This window comes from Pseudopipra pipra, chromosome 13 (assembly GCF_036250125.1).
Source record: "Pseudopipra pipra isolate bDixPip1 chromosome 13, bDixPip1.hap1, whole genome shotgun sequence".
NCBI classification, from domain to species: domain Eukaryota; kingdom Metazoa; phylum Chordata; class Aves; order Passeriformes; family Pipridae; genus Pseudopipra; species Pseudopipra pipra.
Genome location: NC_087561.1, coordinates 13,249,602 through 13,265,762, shown reverse-complemented (window position 1 = coordinate 13,265,762; position 16,161 = coordinate 13,249,602).

Sequence of the window (16,161 nt, the reverse complement as noted above, 5' to 3'; positions counted from 1 at the left end):
GTAGATGAGTGAACAAGTGTATCATTGTCAGTTTTGATTTCCCAATGGAAAAAATATAAAATAAAATAATATTATAAAATATCTTTAAAACTGTGATCAAGATATAAGCAGTCCTGGTTTGAGCTGGGAACAAGGAACGCAGGCCTCATTTTTCTTTCCTCAGTCTTTTAAATATCCTGCATGTTGTGAAAAACTGGGTGCACATCTTGGGCTCTTCCCTTAATGAGGTTGCACTGGTGGGAAGATGGTGTTTCACAGAAATATTTCTGTGCTAATGCTTTCCTGGCTGTAGAGACAGACTGTTGGAGAAAAAGCAGAGGTTTATTTTAATCAGTGTCTGTAATCCTTAAAAACAAAGAAATTGCTGATTAACTCAAAATGATAAGAAATGGCTGGTGTCTACAGCAAATTGCCTGGAGTTGAAAGTCTCCTCTCTCCACTGATTGACCTTCTGGAGTCAAATGGTCAAGTGTTTATTCTCATTTTTCCCCCTTCAAGCTCAGTGTAAGGACATAAGTCTTCTGATTGCTACGGGAAGGTGAAGACTTTCTTTTGATATCCATCACTTTGAGGGCAAAATCAGAATAATTGAGACCTCCGTGCGACTCCCATCCACGTGTTCTGCTCCATGGCTAAATGTGGATCCAGACACCCAGGGCTGCCAGCAGGGAGCTGCCCTGGCCCCGAGGGACCCTGAGGGCCAAGGCAGTGGTGGCCCCATTCCCTGTCCTGGAAAGCTGAAAGCTTCTGGAAGACCGTGCCTGCAGGCAGCAGGACTTGCAGGCAGCCAGGGCCGAGCCTTGGGAGCAGTGGGAAGGAGGGGGGATTCCCGGCAGCCCTGGTGGCACAGCCACCACTGAAGGCTGCGCGGTGAGGGGCAGGCAGGGAGCCCTGGTGTGGGCGCAAGGGCAGAGGTCAGTGTCTGCTCAGCTCTTGTATGGTTATTTCCTCTGATATCTCTTTGATTTATTCATTGGGCCACCCTGCTTGGATGTCTGTACTAGTGACGTACACCTTGGGGCACTTGGAGCCCCTTTGGTGCAAGGCATGGGCACCGTGCCTTGTGGTGACATGGCACTGGGCCATTGGGGCACGCACCTGGGGGGTCTGTGAAGCACACCCTGACTGAGCACTCACAATTTACAGGTGTGTTAAACATTTCACCTGCAGCCTTTTTGTCTGTCAGCTTCACCATTTGCAAGCCAGAGAAAATAACCTCCTCTCGTGTATGTTGCTGCCTTAAATGATGTTGGAAGTGAGGGTCTTGTCTGAGCACAGTGAACACTGGGGGTTGTTAACAAGGGGAGTGCCAAGCATGAGCTGTCCTTCAGGGTGGATACTGGCAAAAAGAGGACATCAGGTTACCCAGCTCCCAGCCTTAAGTCCCCCACTGATTGGAATAGATCTTAGTGATTCTGATTTGAGTGCCCGGTTGAGTTTGGGGTTGTTTATTTTTCTTTTCGTGTCTAATGCCTTCCTCAAAGAGTAATTTTTTAATATTATTCTTTTTGCTAAAGGCTGAAGTTTGACAGATCTTCTGTGGCAAATTATCTCCCAAAGTGCTGTGAAAAGCATTAAACTTGAGAGGCTTGATGAGTGAAAATATTTTCACCAGCTTTGTTCCCTAGCACTTTCGCTAATAAGTTGAGATAGAACTCAGAGCATACCAGGAATGGTATTACAATGGCAGTGACTGGGGTCTGGAGTCCTTCATGGGCAATATGTCCATGCTTTATCTTTCTACCTGGGACTACAGACAAAAATATAACACAGGTATATGTGTTTGACTGTGTCTCAGTTGAAAACCAGTGCCTCTAACTTACCTGTCTCAAAGTTCTGTCCTATTATACTGTGTGGGCACTTGAATTGAACTTGAATTGTCCATTTACACTCATACTTAGCAGTGTTTTCTCTAGTTTAAGATTATGTTGCCATTTGTCTTCCAAGACTCCCTTTTAGTTTCTCTGTTGTATTCTGGAGCTTTTCCTTAACGTGGTGTTAATGACAGAGATACAGAAAAGGCAAGGCAAAGGACAGAGATAAAAAAAAGAACATCAGTCTTACTGTAGCAGAACAGTCATGAACAGTGTCTATTTAGGACATTCAGAGTTGTATAATCTATTGTTCAATATTAAATTCTGTTCTTCAGAAGGGATTTATTGTACCTAAGTGGACAGGTATGGATTTACCATAGTCTTGGAAGGTTAAGATGAGTTTTGCTCCTGTGCATTCACATGCCTGGGCTTTTGTCTTATCTTCATTGGTGACCTACCTCATGGTCAAGTCTCTGTTTTGTCAGCTCCTGAGCCACTCACAATTATTAATGGGCAACAAATACCACAAAACTTCAGCCTTAAAATTCCTTAAAACTGTAATGGAGGCTTTGGAAACAGCTTCATTTTCAACAATGTGTTGCAACTTGCACTTGAAGCAGAACTAAAAATGCCCATTTCACTCTGTAATTGAATTCAATCTCCAAATTTGGCACACAAACTCCTGAGAGGTTAACTGAATTTTCAGCTCACCAAACAGAAGTCTTTAAAATGTTTTCTGGAGTTTTGCTCCAATTTTCTCATATTTCCTAGATTTTCTGAAATAGCCCAGCCTGATGCCAAATTTTAAACAGCTTCCGGGCATCTGAGAAATAGAAAACTTCTGATCATTCACTAGTAACTGCATAAGTGTATTTCAGTGTATTCATCATGATCTAGTGGGTTTAAAAGATTGTTCATGGACAATCATATGATGCTGCTTTCTGGTTCATAGACAGTATTTTGACCAAAAAAATAATCCACAATTCTGAACCTGCCTCTTTAAAAAGAAAACCACTGCAATTATTTCTGTGCTCTCTCCTCATAAAACGATATGAGGACAAGGTAAGGTATTATGTGGTAAGTTTTAAGTGAGAAAATGAAGCTCTGAAGAGATAAATGGACGGTGGGAATATAAAATTGGAGATGGTAAACACTGAAGGTCATGAACTGTAGATCGTTACGCAGATAACACTTCAGGAAGGGACATTTCTATTTGCAGCTCTTTAAAGGAATCAGGATTGTGGTGTTACAAAGTAAGAAATAACTTCAACTGTTAGTATTTGATCATTAGTATTTAACCCTTAAATTTCATTATTTTTGTCTCAGGTATTAGAGCTGGCTAGAAACTTAATCTAAAAAATTCAGCAAAACACACCTCCAAGAAAACTGAAACTTTTACATATTTGTGTCATTTCAGGAGCTGGAATTACCTGAAAAAATCCAACAATGAGAAACAGACAAAAAAATTCTAAAAACGTCCACATGGCTAAATGTTTAATCAGCCTAAAGCTGTTTTAGCCTATGGTACTTTCTGATGAGTGAAAGAATGGTGACACTGACTTCCTGCTCTGCCTTTTCTGTCCAGTGGGGTAAGATACCCATTTTCACTTAAATTTTGTATGCATTTGCTGTCTGCTGTAGAAATAGTTAAATGCTTAAAGTAGGCAGACACAGGAGGATCTTTTCAGATTTTGCAGAGCATTTTGCTTGAAAGAGTAATGTCTGTGTGTCCCTTTCTTTCATCATGGTGGTCACTTGGATCCAGTTTCATGTCTTCTGCCTCCTAAGCACTGCATCTCAAGTCTTTTGTCTCGAGTTCTTGGAGTAACACTGTTAGACTGGAAGAAAGAAATGTTATTCACAGCTTTATTAAAAATATGTAATGTCTGTTACTTAATTAAAATCAAGCCTGATATAAACCTAGATTGCATCCACCTGGTTAGAGATCATCTACAATTCTTTTCTTATCATAGAAACTGTTGTGTTTGACTGAGTTTTCCCTGTATTTTAGAAATGAAATGTTGAATTAGGGAGCTTTTTCCTCCCCTCTGATTTCCAAAAGCAAAGAAAAAAACAATATTCATGTTGGCAAAAATTTCCTACAGTACTAAAATACATTTGTGCTGCATTAGCTCTTCTGTATTTTTCATGCCTTACTTTTATTTCTATCACTACTCATTGCTTATCCAAAATCTTATGATAACTTTTAGACTACAATCTATTTCCAATGTCTTTATGAAAGACAATCTCTGCCATTATGTTCCCAAAGGGATATACTAGTAAACCTGAAGTCTGGGGAATAAAATTGGAAGATTACTGTTTCTTGTCATATATTTCTGTTTTATGTTGTTGAGTACACTGGAATGGCTTACTGGGAAAAAAAAACACAACAGCAGTGGAGGGATGTAGCTATTAATGTCCTATCAGAGCTTGATGGGGCTTGATATAATTAAAAAAAACCTTGTGATATCTCCAGCAATTGTAATTTCAATTATTTGCTAGCTAAAGGCAAATTTCACTGCTCCAAGTCAGGAAATCATGTAAATAGGCTAATTAATATAATTTGCCTTGTGCTCTACTAAGAAAACAAAACCAAATATGTCATTTTTTAAGAGAATAAATAACATGATGTAAACTAAATATTATAAATATTCAGGCCGTTCATAAAGCAAACATTACATATTACAAGTCATCCTCAGCATTTCTAAGTAATTCAGAATGATTTAATGAAATTATGATGGCTTGCTTTAGCTTTACAACTGCATGACAATAAAAGGAAAGTGTTCTTTTGTGTGGATTAGAGCGAGTTCTTTTACAAAACGGTGTGTAACAACATGTACAGCAGGGGGCCAGAAGATATAAAGAAGGTTTCATCATCTTGTATCTGCAGTCCTTTAATATCAAGAGACTTCCACAAAACTTAAAATAAGTCTTTGAAATATTCCATGCTGTGGTGGTAGAAAGGTAGAATAAATAATACTTCTCTTTTTCCTCATGTGGAATGAAGAGATAAAGCTATTTATAAAACTGTAAAGACTTACAAATCATTCTAACAGGTTGTCATATGTTAATGTCAGTGAGAATTTAATCACCCAAAGTAAAAAAAAATCTATATTTTTTTCTCCAATCCTATCGTATTTTCATAACTCTCTCTGATGACAAATAAAAGGAATGCCCAAGACCACAAAATGCAAAACCAGAAAAAATACAAGAACTGAAGCAGTAGATTGTTTTTAAACTGTGTGGCAGTTTTATATTTTTGTTTCAGCATTTACAGGATCTAATGAGGAGTCGTGCTCAATACTGTACACCTGCTTAACAAGACAATAAAGGGATAACAAATAGATGGGCTGTGAGGATTCAGATTTATATAGCAAATAATAAGGCTTTCTCTGGAAACTCTTTTTTTTTGGGAGTCGTTGATTCAGGAATAAAAAACCTTGTTTAGGAGCAAAGAAATTTTATTCATCAGTTTATTAATAAATATTGTTATGACAGTTGCTTACCCAAAAAGCTGTTCAGTGACGGTTTTAATTTGCCATCTGGGGTTGGTGTACCCTGAATTCTTTGGCTCTTATCCACTTTCACTCCTATTAAAAACAGACACTTCCATGGGCTTTCTGGGTGATCCCATAGTGAATTGGACTTTATGTTCTGTATGTGCCTAAACCAAAGAGGAGTTTTAGAGAAAAATAAAAATATATAAGCTTTTTAGATTTGTCAGGTAATTTTATAATTTTCTATATATCTTTCAGTAAATCCAGTGTTGTTCAGCTTCTTGTTCAGAGGAGCTTTGATATACAACTTTACTTGGTGGCTGTTATCCTGTATTCAAACTGAAGTGAGAAAGGCTTATGCCATGCTTGCCATGCTTTGTTTTGCTATGATAAGTATTAGAAAAATGAATCTTAAAATTCATCCTCTTCTCTCCTTCAAAGTACTTTTGTGCTACCTGTTGATTGAACTGATAGCTTTAGTTGTCTTCTTCAGTATATGAGTTGTACACACAATTAAAATGTAAACTTTAACTCCCTTTATTTCCCTTGATTCTGTAAAGTCCTTCTTTGGATCACTGATAGTAGCACTCTCAGACAGACTGACTTTGCAAAAATCTGCTGTCCTGACTCATGAAAAAGCATGATGCAGCCTCAGATCAGTCTGCCAGCCCAGGAGCAGAGTCCTGTGTTCCGCCTCACAGTTCAGTGATGTGGGAAGCAGAAGGTGTAAAGCTTCCTTTCTATTCCTAGATGTGGCCTGCTGCACTTGAAAAGGAAGAGAATAAAAAGTTATTATGTATATAAAAGAAGCACACTGGATCCAAAATCTTCTATTTGTGCTGAAAACATTTATTTCTGTGTTTTTTGAATATGACCTCCATTTCTCTCTCTCTGTTTCACAATGTAGGGGTTATTTTCAAGCTTGGATTTTTAAATGAGGTATTCTACCTATTAGAAATACAGATCTTGCTTTATATTACTTGACTCCCTGATGAAAGGTTAGTTGCCTAATCATGTGGGTTTGGTGGCTATGGTACAGTGCAGAGTGTTAAGGCTGTAATAGGAAATCAAATAGTTCATTTCACAGCCATCAAATACATGCTGAGCTGCCTGACTGGTTTATGCTGCTTTATCTTTTAGGACATAAAATCTATTCTTACTTTATGAAAACAGTACTTTGTGTTAGATAATCATTTCATTTACATATAAAGGTTACACTTAATAAAAATATATGAACCAACATTGCAACAAAGATACAACATCATAAACCACCTTTTTTAAAGTGTGCTGGTTTTCCCCCTTGAAAGGCTTCATTGCCTTTAAGACAGGAGATATTGCTTCAGAACTAAAGATTTAAAGCTTTTTTCTTCTGCCTGTAGTAAAAGTAATAAAGCTTTTTATTGTACAAAGACTGTAAATATATTTAGCAATAATTTCAACAGCTGGAAATGTCTAGATGTCTGTAGTGGAAATACAAGGATCATATTTACCTACACTTGGCCTTGAAATTTCTATAACCTTTTTCTTTCCACCTAACCAGCACTGAACAGTTATTGTCTGTTATCTTGTAAACACTGGAAGACAATCTCATGTAAGAAATGCCTCTCTGCAATTAGAAATAAGATACTGCTGTAACAAGTTTGTTGTGCTTATTTTCTGTTGCCACCATTTGTAATGACTGTTTACTGCAAATAGACATCATTCCTATAGTCTGGATGGAATTCAAACCCATGGCAGCTCCTCCAAAGCTCCACAGAAATATAGTCTAGATGGTAAAGAACTATAGTGCCACAAGAAACTTGCTATCCTAAAGTAATGGATATTGTTTAGGGAATCCATGGCAGGAATAATAGAGAATGTGAGTAGAATAATCTTTATTATAGTTTTTTTTATTCTAAACGTATTAAATACTCTGGGTTTGGTAGAGGAGAAGATTTGGGATACAGATACATTGCCTTTAGAAATAGAGAAAGTTGAGAAGCAAACATACCTATTTTCAGTCCTCCAAACATCTCACTGCCTTTCTCAGTAAATATCTCAGCATTGTCAGTGTTTCATTCCTAAATCAATATTGATATATTTTCATTGTTTCAGTTCTATATCGTATTTCTGTTGACCTATGAATACAAGCATACTTTCAACTCCTAAACCTTATTATCCTCTATGGAACATGTACAGAGAGACAAGGATGCTCTGTAAGCAGTGGAGGAGTGCCTTTCAACTCCATTTGTAAAATAATTATAATTCTTCTCTCTTTGTTTGATGTGAAGTATAACCAATTATTGCATAGTTATAATCGTGAAATAGAAACAAAATGCATGCACAGACACTCATTGCATCTGGGAAAAACAGTAATCACTGGTAAGTTTTTGATGAGTACTGTTAGAGTGTCTGTTGAAATTTCATAGTTAGATGTGTTTGAAGGATAAATACTTTCACAATTTACAGGAGAAAGAGAAAAAAACTAATATCCAAAATATTAGTTAGCTATTCTGAAGTTGTACATTTGGGGTTTTTTCACAGTTGCTCCTGAGCCTTTCAGACATTCAGATTTTCCTGGGCGTAGTCTTTTATCCTGGAATTTAGAATGCGAATGTTTCATGTGATGTCCCAGGCAGTGCAAAATCTGCTCTTCCTGGTGAGCTTTAGAACTTCAGAAACTTGAAAGAATTGCCTGCAGTGCACAGAGTTACTGCACAACTCTTGCATGAGGAGTCCAGTATGTCTGGGCGGTGGTGGACCCACAGCAAGTGAATTCTGCAGATACTCGGCTCAGGGCCTCTGAGATTGAGGCTCAACCTACTCATGGAAACTAGGAATGGTTGGATGAATAATTATCAGTGTCAGTGTTGTACCTTGGAAGTGTCACATGGAAAGTCTGGGCCCAGCTTTATGAAAGGAAACATTCTAACTGGAGAACAGATTTGGGTGATTCTTGGGTCACGTTGCTGTACCTATAAGATACTGGGTGGCCTAGAGTAAAATGTTTATATGTTCTACTATCCTTTGGTTTTGATGACCTTCTGTTAGAGGTTTCTATCCTTCTCAAATGACATCTGTTCTGTCTTTTGTACTCTTAAATTGAAGGGACCATACTGAAACAGAGAACATTGATGATACTTTCCCCTACAAAAATAGTCCTCTAATACATTCTCACTGCATATCAGTATTCTCCGAAAGATGGCAAAATAGCAAGAGGAACTAAAAGTATTTGTGAAGGAAGATTTGTTTTTACAAGCAGAGTCAGCTCAGCAGTAAGTTGCAATAGTGAAGAAGGCTGTAGTAGTCACGAGAGCTCAGCTTAAGCCTGTTCCAGGGCAGGAACTGCTAAAAGTGTGATGCTGCACAACTGCAGCCAGTGGACTGGACCAGTGGACTGTGAAAGGAATGAAGCAGGTTTGAAAAAAAACCCCACAAAAAAGTCCTACACTCCCCTGTAAAGAGTTCAGTATGATGGAGCTTTATAAGTAAATGTTGCTACTTAGATGCAGACTGTTAACATTGCATAACTGTGCACTTACTTCCTTTGATGCCTTTAATTCTTCCTTCATAAGAATATAAGAATTTTTAGCTTAAAGCTAAAAAGCATAACAGTTGAGGAGAAATTAACACTGAATAAGGTTAATTGTTGAATCTGAATGGACTGCTTGAAAATGCCCTAAAATACTGTTTGGTTCCATATAACATGACATAAGCATTTCTGTATGTGTTTCCTACAGAAGACCTTTCTTTCATCTGTACCTTCATACCACAGACAAATCTTGCAGCTCACAGAATGTGGATAATTAGAATGGAAAAAAATTTTATAGTTTGAGAAGAATTAGGTCAATCAATTTTGACTTGGAGACCTTTATTTGATAGTTAGAAGCATCAGCATCTCAGAAGTTAATGATCTGCCTGAAATGGTAGGGATTTTAGAAGATGGAATATTACTAAATTAATAAATATAATGTTTCACTGCAAATATAGGCTGTTTCTGGAATTAGAGATGAGAATAATGCTAGATTCTCAGTTCAGAAGTATTCGTTTCATATATTACTGATACACGTTTTTTATTTATGATGTTGATATTCACAGCAGAGCTGTGTGCTATATTCATAATGTCTATCTGGGCTGTACTTTCATGTTTATTGAAAGACTATGCCTTTTAATGTGGAGATAGTCTCTGTCTTCAATTTTGGGGTTGCATTTAGCAAGTTTAGGGCACTAATAATTGTGAAGAAATATTTCAATATTTGGTCTTTATGTTTATGGTGAAACAAAGTGAAAGTTTATCCTCTCCCCAGGTAATTGGCTTTCGATACAGGAAACATTTTAGGATGATATAAGATCTACTGAAAAAATATAAAGTATGATGAGAGATGAAATGAATTATAGACAAGTGAAGGAAATAAGGAAAGTTTTAAGAGAAATTATTTTATATAGGATAGTTATTATAACACTTAGTCATTAAAACAGAAGTAATAAAATTATATTTATAGCTGAATAAGGAGTCTCAGTGTGATTAAGATATGGAAGTAGCTAATTGGACTGCTGAAATATTAGGATATTGAAGTGATGAAAAGTATACAAATGAAAATAAAAGTGCATAAAAATTAATGAGGAGCCTGAAATAGGAAATGGAATAAAGGAAAATAACAAATGAAGCAATGCATAATGAATAAACATATAGCTGGTATACAAGGAGATATTAAGGACATTGGAGAAGTGAATGGATATTCATTGCCTCAGAGTTGCTATTTTTGCAGAACCTTTGCAAAAGTACAACACTTTGGTTTTATTTCTGTACAGAATGATGATTTCTCTGTCACATGATTTAACATTGTACGAGGTGTATTTGCTGGCAGTGGAGTTGTGAGGCTGTGGTGGCTAAAGCCTGTCCACAGGACTGCCATGTCCCAGGTACTGCCATGGAAGCAGTTCCTCCCTGCTCTTAGCCACTTGTTCCTCATTCTGAGTCTCCCCATTTTGGGAGCACAGATGTGCTGCTGAAGAACCAGTCTGGACTTTGCCTGAATGAAACCAGCCTCTGCTTTCACTGGGGAAGGAGGCCATTTGTGCTTTTCACTGGGCAACCTTTAAGCTGGATTTTTTGGTTGATGCAGGTTACTGGGAGGAGGAATTGTTCCATAAATACTTTTGCTGGCATAAGGAAGGTGATAGCACAAGTGCTAAAACTGGCAGATAACTATGAGAGAAGGTGCCTATGCTTTTGTCATAGGCAATATGAAGCAGCTCTAGGAACTGGCCTAAATGTCCTTTTCAAGTTCCATTTTATGTCTTCTGATTGACCAGGTTACTCAATGCCCTCCATCTGACCTGGCCTGGAAAACTGCCAGGGATGAGACATCCAGAGCTTCTCTGGGCAATCTGCTCCAGTGCCTCACCACCTGCAAAATGAAGAATTTCTTCCTCAGGTCTTGTCTAACCCTGCCCTCGGTCAGTTTGAAGCCGTTCCCCCTTGTCCTATCACTCCATGCACTTGTCTAAAGTCCCTCCCAGGTCTCTTGTAGCCCCTTTAGGTACTGGAAGGGTCTCCAAGGTCTCCTGGTGCCTTTTCTTCTCCAGAATGAACAACCACTGTCTCCATAGCAGAAGTGCTCCAGCCCTCAGAACATCTGTTTTCTCTTCTTCAGTGGAAAGGTAAGAAAAACTGTTTTCAGAATATAGTATATTTAAAGGTTTACAAACAAGATTATTATGTCCTTTGGCTTTAATTTCAATTCTTTCAGGATTCTCATGATAATTTTTTAAAGTGCTTTCCAAGTTTGGAATATTTGAGAAAAGACTAACAATTTGGAAACTATAGAAAACATTTGTTATGAGAATTATGAGATTTGCTGCATACATCTATCTGTAGCAGTGATGAAGTCAGTGGAGTTGTTAGTGCAATTATATATCAGCACAGACAAAGTTTATGTTTGCACATAAATATGAGATGAACTCTCCTGCCAAGCACTTTAAGTAGTAGCTGATGTTTCATTATATGCCTGATTTATACCAACAAGGTGAGATATTTACAGTTATCTAACTCTGTAAATAATTTTGGCCTCTTAGATACCTTGATCTGAAATATAGTGAGAAATGAAAAGCAAACTGACCTATTTGAATTAATCCCATTCTTTTACTGAGAGCAAAGAACTCTACCTGTATTTTTCCGTATAAACTGAGTTGTGTTTTATACAGAATTATATCATTGTCTTCAGGATATGTAGCCAGAAAGACTAAACCCAAAAGCTACATTTTTACTGCATATTGCGTTAAATAGGCACGGTTCTAGTAATTTCCATTCCTTGGATTTAATGTACAGAAACAAGGAATTTAGATTTAAATGGCCACTGGGTCTTTAGTTTTAAATTTATTTTTTTCCCCTGAGAACTATAGTTTTTATCATGACCGGTGCGATGTTGTCCTGAAGGCAAAGGCATGCTATCTGTCAGAAAGCTAGATTACTGTTGTCTAATTTGTATTTTGAATTTAGAGAGTACAGAAAGCTGCCTTCTAGCAGATTCTGTTGCTGTGCCTGCGAATTGCCCGATGCAAGAGCAACTTGAATGTGGTTATATGACTGACTGTAAAAACCATCATAAATTTTGTGCACCTTCAGTATCTAGTTACTCTGTTATATTTCAGGTAATCACAACGCTGTGTGTTGCCTTCTGAGTGGCAGAGAAAATCGAGTATTCTCAAGTAATATAAATAAAGTCAGACACTGAACACAAGACTAAGAGAGGGAGTGAAATAAACCACTGAACTAGATGTCTATTGACTTCCTTTCTCCCTAATTGTGTAGCACTACACTGGAAGGGACATCAAGAGGTCATTTAGTGCAGTTCTCTCTGCTAAAACAAGTTTGACAGATCTAAGTCATTTCAGAAAGGTTCTCATCCAGTTTTTTACTAGAGAAACTATGTAACTATCAAAGCAGTCCTTTTGATTAGCCTTGCTATTAGGATGGGTTTTATTCCTCTAATATCCAGCTTTGAGCTTCCTTATACAGTTTAAAACTACAGCTTATTCACTGTGGACATAAGGAACAGATAATTCCATTCTTCTTTTCAACAGCCTTTTATTTTCCTGATGACTGCTATAATGTTATCTAATTTTTTTTGTCTTTAGGCAAACTAGTGCAATTTAATTATTCTTTTGGCATAGGTATTATTGATTATTCCTAAGTATTCTTGTCCCTAGCACTTTTGCCATTTAAACTATCTTCTGTTTTAAGAGCTAATCTCTACCTTAATAATTTTTTCACGTGTAAGTTTAAGGAAAAACAAGTATTTTTTTTCATACAAAATGGGAATAAATTATGGAAATAATTTCACTGGATGTTGCAAAAGCCAAATTATAAATAGATATAAATCATTCATACAAAATGGGAATAAATTATGGAAATAATTTCACTGGATGTTGCAAAAGCCAAATTTATAAATAGATATAAATCTTCCTATATGGAAGATAGGTCCACAGGGAGCAGCTGAAAATAATTTCCTAAATGCACTCACTAGCCAGAAGTTCTGAAACTAGATATTGTACCTGGGAGGGAAGAGCAAGGAAAGGGTTGTTCTTTACTTGTCATGTTTCTTATATTCTTTCTCTAAGCATCTGTTACAGGATTTTTCAGTTATGACCTTGTTTCATTTGATTGCTTCATCTTTAATAAGCTTAGTATACAGTGGTTTGCATATGCATTTTGTAAATTTGTTGGTTTATTATTTCTGATAAAAGCCATAAAAGGATTATGGGCCTCTTATCTCCTACCAGATTAATTGTGAGCTAAAACAGCAAAGGTTAAGAGGCTTTCCATTTCCTTTTTGCTCCTTTTGCAAATGGCTGCCTGAGTCTCTTTAAAAACATTTATCCTTCATCTTGTTCATTAGTTGTTGACCTATACCTTGTAACACAAGCTTCACTCCTTTCCAAGGCGGAGAAAATACATTAGGTAATTACGGAGATAGTCTCATTCTTTAAAATGTCTAATAATTTTTTGAGCTGTCTTTACATCTTGGTTTCACTTCAGTTTTGAGGCAGGGAGTTCCAATTTTGAATTATTCAAGGAAAAAAAATGAATTCATACTGCTTGTTTTTAAGTAGGATCATTTTGGTTTTATTGATTTCCCTCTTCTCCTTCCCCCCCTTTTTTTTTCTATTAAGAAATTTGGCTCAGATTGGTCTTTGGAGGAAAGTAAATTGATTCTGTACAAGCTAGATATTATTTGTGGGTTGGGGGAAGAGTCAATTAATTTAATGCCGGGGCTAATAGCTATCCCTTTTCCAGCTCCTATTTTCTGACTCATTTTGTAATTTCTTAGTTCTGTTTATCTTCACCTGACTTTCAATGCTGTGACATGACCACAGAATATTATTTTTCTTTTATCTGCTTTGGAAAAAGATTGTGTATTTTGATCTCTAATCTTGTCCTTCCTAAAGTGGGTTATTCTGCAGTCACTTTCTTTGTGGGCTGCAGATGGAAACAAATGAAAAATTTCAGTTGGAGCAGATTGCCAGTTATGTGATAATATGTTATGAGGAGACTTCTTTTTCAGTATATATTAATTGCTGGTTCACTTTGAAATGAAATTAAGATTACTTTGTGTTTCCATGCACATTCATTTGGGAAATAAGAGGCTTGGTGAGGGTTTGAATGCCCCAGTAGTTCTTGATTGCCCTGATCTGCCCCAGCTGGGGCATCGCCATCCCCACCCAGCCCAGCTGTGGGCACTCTGGGCTCCAGTTCAAATCCACTTCCTTGGGCATGGATTGACTTCCTGGCTTGGCTGGAGCTCTGCCTCATCACTGTGAATTTGCCAGAGGATCTGGGCTCTTGGATAACCCTGTTGCCATGTCTGCAAATGAAGGTACAGTGCGATGGGGTTCTGGCTGCCAACTGTGTTATTGCACTTGGGAGCCCGTCCTTACAAAGTTGGCTGCCCTTCTGCACCTTCCCAACCTTGAGCACTGGGATTAGTGGGGTAGGGGGGGCTGTACTCTTGGAAGTTACCAAATTGCTTCTTGTGTTTTTGAAGGTCTGTGGTTCTGCAATTTGTACTGTCCCTTGGCATTTGAGAGTTGCTGCAATGTTTGTTTCCTTATTGAAGACTTCTCTAAAGAGCTGTTTTAAAAAGAAATGGATTTTATTGGTTAGCTGACATTGCCTTTTTACACCTTTTTACACCTGTGTGAAGGAGATGTTAATTAAAATGCATGAATCCAGAACTTAATTGCAAGGTGTAAAATAAAAAATAGGACAGTGTCTATCATCTATTCTGATGGCTTCATGAAATTGTTAGAGAAGATAATAATTCTGAAGTGAAAAGCTACAGCTCTTAGTCTTAAAACATCTACTACTCTGTTAAATGTCTTCCTGAAGAAATAACCTCACTGTTTTAAAAAACCAGGTAAATTAATGGCTATTTGAACATAGTTCTAAAATAGGAACCTTTTCAGATGATGAAAAGACTCTAAAATAAAAATATATTTAATAAATAATAGTTAAGGAAACAAGTGTGTCTGTTGTTTAGAAAGTGTGGATTGAGCTCAGTTAAGTCAGTCAAAAAGGGTTAATATTTTTTCTGAATTGTTGCAAGATAATTTTTACCATTTTTTTATTGTATAGTTTTGCTGCTGCTTTTGTGAAAGAAGCCATTAAGAGTTTCTGTAACATATTTTTCTAATAGTTTTTGAGTGATGTGGTTTATAGTTGAATAACTGAGAGAATTTAGTTTTTCCTGTGGGATAGAGGTAAAAGATGAGTGATGGTCATACAGTACTGTGGAATGAGGGTAATGATTAAAAATTGTCAGTGTGCTAATGAATATTCATGGAGAGTACAGGGACTGCCTTAGAGAAGCTTTCTTCCTTTGTTGTTAGTTTGATTCCAATGCAAAGCAAACAAAAAGATGCATTTATTTCCAAATTACTGTGTTTAAATTGAAATTGTGGGCTCTGTGGAGCAGCAGCAGATACTCATTCATTACAGGTGTTGCTTTTCAAGTCTAACCACAATCCCACCTGTTCTTTGGAGATTTCTGTTAGAGGGCATAGACTGCAATAGTAAAGATGAAGATGGAGTTGTGACAAAACAGTTTTTTCAATTCATGGACAAATTAAGACTAGCAAAATTTATTGAAGATATTTCCAAAAACATCACAGGAGTCTCTACTGTTTTTGTACCCTCAAAGGTCAAAAAAGAATTTTGAATCCTCCCTAGTATTATATTCCTGCATGATTTACAGAATGGTAAATCTTAGCAAATATTTTACTTATTCCTCTTTCAACAATATAATGCCAATAGACAAATCCTGATGTCAAAAAGACATGAGAATGAAACATTTCTTAAGTGTGCTTTACACTGTGATTAAACTACTGGATGACCTGTTGGATAACCAAAAAAGACAAAGTTCAGAACCTGGAGGTTAATCAACCTGAGAGAAGTAGCTGTAATTTCAGATGCTGCTGTAGCCAACAGGAGCAGCTGATTTGGGCACAGTTTGCAAACCTCTGGCAGCTTCACTTCATAATGATATGCTAGATTAACAGCTGAGCTGCTCCAGTTTACATTCCTTGTTGTTCCTGATGGAGTAACCGTAATCTTGAAGAGGGATAGTGTAGACAGCTGAGGATAATAATGCTTTAGCTATTTTAGATTAATCTACTTACAACTGTGAGTTAACTTCCTGAATCACAGGCTGGTAATATTTTTCAGTGGCCTTCACTTTGACTTTGTTTTATGTTGCTGACCTACTATGATTTGAAAATGGGAGTATGAATGTTACTCTTGTACTGAACAGCGGTGAACTGGTTGTTGAATTTTATAGTGGAGTTCAGTTGTTAATAAATGCTTAAAGCCT